This window comes from Bactrocera latifrons, unplaced genomic scaffold (assembly GCF_001853355.1).
Source record: "Bactrocera latifrons isolate USDA-ARS-PBARC rearing strain unplaced genomic scaffold, ASM185335v1 scaffold_1295, whole genome shotgun sequence".
Classification (NCBI taxonomy): domain Eukaryota; kingdom Metazoa; phylum Arthropoda; class Insecta; order Diptera; family Tephritidae; genus Bactrocera; species Bactrocera latifrons.
Genome location: NW_017534736.1, coordinates 16,352 through 20,788, shown reverse-complemented (window position 1 = coordinate 20,788; position 4,437 = coordinate 16,352). Strand labels below are relative to the sequence as shown.

The following is a 4,437-nucleotide window of genomic DNA, read 5'->3' as shown; positions in this document are numbered from 1 at the left end:
AATTGAAGAAAATAGTCAGGCATGTGTTAGAGAGATGGCAATAGAGCTCGATATCCCTCGCRAGTCCCTTCGAATGATTTTAGACTCATCACGATAAAGCTGATTTTTTCAAAAAGAGTACCGTAAGATATTTTTGTATAYGGTTGATAGTGTGAATTCAGATTCCACACCCAAGGAGAGCATTATAACTGCTTATCRGACATAGTTTTATGCGCTTGACATGCAAACAAGTCAACAATCATCGAAATGGAGGGAAAAAACGTGCTGAAAATAAAAAAAACACGCCAAAGTTGTTCAAAAATCAAATATTTTTTTCSATATTGGTGGGTTTGTGCAACATAGTTTTTTTCCGAAGAGCCAGACTGTCAATATGGGATTATATTTGGTCGTATTGAGGCATTTGCTTGACGGCTTTCGACGTCCGTCGAAAACGAGCRGAATGGTGGACGAACAGCACATGAATTTCACACGATGATAATACACCACCGCATTGAAACACGATTGCTACCGACTTCAAGGCCAAAACTACAATTAATACCATCAACTAACTGCCGTATTATTATTGGGATTTRAAAATATCTATCAAATTYGAATTTTTAGACAAGAATATCTCCTAAATTCATTATTTGCAAATTTTCAAAATTTAAARTGTTAAGCTTGTCACTGAGCACGCGTCATGTAAAACCAAAATAAAATTTACATAATGGCACCCTTTTAACNCTTGATGCATTTGAAATTGAATGACAGCTGAATSTACCGAAACCTGTTTCAATATTCATACAACTTTTTCAACTACAACTWAAAATTAATGTTTTTTGCAATCAAAATGTATGTAGACTAGTTGCATCCAATCAAAATGYAWRGCCATTTTGCTAATGGCGTTGATAGTTTTCTTGTTTCTACATCCCCGATTTAAAAATAGTTGAAATCATTTCATTATTAATCATATCCCTTTAATTGGTAAATAAATTACTCAGTTTTCGGCATAACATTTCAGTCACATAGTTTACATGCGGAAATCATTGAAAATACTCGCAATTACGTGCAGAATACAATGAATTTCTCTAAAACAATTGTGCTGTGGAAATTTTAGATGTGCGCGTGTAAATGCTGAGTTAAACATACATTCATAGTTTCGAGTCGTTGCGAATATTGAAAAAGGCTGATGGTGATTCAGTTTTATCAAAATCTACGTGTGGTACAAAGTCTTCAAAGACGGTCAAGAGATCGTTGAAACACGCCTCATTCTGGAAGACCCTCGACATCTAAAACTGTTTCAAAAATTAATAAATTGAAGAAAATGGTCAGGCATGTGTTAGAGAGATGGCAATAGAGCTCGAAATGAATATTGAAATATCTATCAAATTTGAATTTCTAGACAAGGATATCTCCTAAATTCATTATTTGCAAATATTTCAAAATTTAAAGCGAGCCACTGAGCACGCGTCATGTAAAACCAAAATAAAATTTACATAATGGCACCCTTTTAACCACATTTTTGATATTTTAATACGAAAAACTATACAATCTAAATCAAATATAAGCGAAATGAAAAATGCTGAAATTAACGCTRATTTCAATATGATATTTGCTTTGTAATCAAATGGCACATATAATTTTAGATTTAGATGCGCAATTTTTGTTGTCCAATTCCATTTGAAAAATGTATTCTAATGTGTTTAAGTAGAATTTTGTTTATTGTTGTTGTTATTTCACTTTCAATTTTCATTTTTAAAAACCACATATTTATATATATGTATATGTATCTCNTTAATTAGACTAGTAACAACAGGTAGAAGTAAACTACTTTCCTGTTTTCATATACATTTTTCTAAATTCTTAATTGATTTGATAGAAATACAAAATATATTAACYTATTTGAATTGAAATAAGTTCCTTCAGACCTTAAGTAAATTTAGTGTATATTCACTAGATGCATTTGAAATTGAATGCCAGCTGAGTCTACCGAAACCCGTTTCAATATTCGTAGAACTTTTTCAACTACAAATAGATATTGATATTCTTTGCAATCACAATGTTTGAAGACTAATTACTATGCAATTCCGGAACGTACTATTGCATAATTTACGTCATAAAATTTGTATCCAATCAAAATGTAAAGTCATTTTGCTAATGGCGTTGATAGTTTTCATGTTTCTACATCCCCGATTTAAAAATAGTTGAAATTATTTCATCATTACTCATGTCCCTTTCATTRGTAAACAAATTACTCAGTTTTTGCTGTAACATTTCAGTCACATGGTTTACATGCGGAAMTCATTGAAAATACTCGCAATTACGAGCAGAATACAAGGAATTTATATACAACAATTGTTATGTGGAAGTATTAGATGTGCGCTTGTAATTGTTGAGTTAAACATACATTCATAGTTTCGAATCGTTGCGAATATTGAAAAGGGCTGATGGTGATTCAGTTTTATCAAAACCACATCTCTACGAGTGGTGCAAAGTCTTCAAAGACGGTCAAGAGATTGTTGAAGACATGCCTCATTCTGGAAGACCCTCGAMATCTAAAACTGTTTCAAAAATTAATAAATTGAAGAAAATGGTCAGGCATGTGTTAGCTCGAAATGAATATTGAAATATCTATCAAATTTGAATTTTTAGACAAGTATATCTCCTAAATTCATTTTGCAAATATTTCAAAATTTAAAGCGAGTCACTGAGCACGCGTCATGTAAAACCAAAATAAAATTTACATAATGGCACCCTTTTAACCGCATTTTTGATATCTTAATACGAAAAACTATACAATCTAAATCAAATATAAGCGAATTGAAAAATGCTGAAATTAACGCTAATTTCAATATGATATTTGCTTTGTAATCAAATGGCACATATAATTTTGGATTTAGATGCACAATTTTTGTTGTCCAAATTCCATTTGAAAAATGTATTCTAGTGTGTTTAAGTAGAATTTTGTTTATTGTTGTTGTTATTTCACTTTCAATTTTCATTTTTAAAAACCACATATTTATATATATGTATATGTATCTCAATATTACTTTCAATATTTGATGTCGAAATCACTTTCAGCAGGCGCTCATATTTGTAATTAATCCAACTAGGTATCTCACAATGTTGACGTCTAGTTGAACTTTGCAAAAATTAGATCTTATTTTATGTGTGTATCTATATTTTATAAGTGGGACAGTCAATTTTAACAAGCTTTTCTGAAGATGAATTTTTGCTTCAGACTAGACAGGAACATGTAGTAACTGGCAAGCCTGTATTATAGGGTAATGCATAGAGATCTCCTAACTAACTATTAGAGCATCTGACGAGTCAACAACCTGAAAAAAGAGCTACACTACCATGAGAAAAAATATTATTTTTGTTCATAGTTTTAAAATTATAAATTTATTCTTCAAAATTTATACCGGCCGCCCTTTAAAAGCATTGTTTCACAGATGTTAACGTGACGCTATTTTTCGAAAGGATTGAGTGATAATGGAAACCGTGCTTTCACTTTTCTTGGGCCGAAATGAATTTTCAAGATGGGTTTCACTGGTCCTTCCGATATTCCAGCGATACTAATAGGATCTCTGTCTTTTAGACGTCGATTCTCAAGGTCAAATTCCTTTGTATTGTTGATGTGTTGATCATCAGTTGATGTTGATGGCGGTCTTGAACGTAGTTCGTTATCAACGCATTCTAGACTCTCTTTGCATAATTTCGAGGCAAAAAATTATCACTGAAAGGCTTTTTCAATATTCTCAACGTTTTGGTACGAGAAATTTGATTGCGCGCCCAAAATTTAATAGAACTTTTCTACTGAATAGTTTCACTCATCGCAAAGATCGCCGATTGTATTTCATGTAATTCAGAAAGATTTTGTATGTAAACCGTCATTGACAGTCATTCTAATATAGAGAAAATATATTTCGACGAATAGATTTTCATTCGAAATTTAAATTAAAATCAACTATTTTTTGCCATTTTAAATAATGCATTTTTTGCTGTATGTTATATATCCTAAATGAACACATGCAATAATAAGGATCAAAGAAAGGTCCAAGAAGTTATCATGCTGAAGTTAAGGATAAAAACCAGTTTGCTTTAACTGATGTTGTTTTCAATCGATATTTTCAATTTCTCCTCTACTCTCAAATGTTGATTGAAATGGTGAATTTAAGAGAAAGCTAATCTTGATATAGCTGCGGTGTTTATTCTATTCTTTTATCACATGTTGCGTATATTTTATTTAAATGCAGACCAAAACTTAAGGAAACACTAGAAGAGAACTAAATTTTATAGAGATCACGTTTACGCTATATTAATATTTTCATTATTAGATGCAATATATTTTTGGTAGCTACCATTTTGTTTCATCGAGTTCATTATAATTGATTTAAATATTCATCACGGTTAGAGAAAAKTATTTATTTTTTAGTCCAAAATTTCAATTCTCAACTT

The 4,437-nt window shown here is 31.1% G+C and overlaps 1 protein-coding gene across 1 annotated transcript in view; it reads right to left on the bottom strand.

Moving 5' to 3' along the window:
- LOC108978903 (lachesin-like) overlaps positions 1-4,437 on the bottom strand; it is a gene marked incomplete at both ends in the record, with an annotated part of 32,875 nt that overhangs the window by 15,431 nt on the left and 13,007 nt on the right. The window lies entirely within an intron of this gene.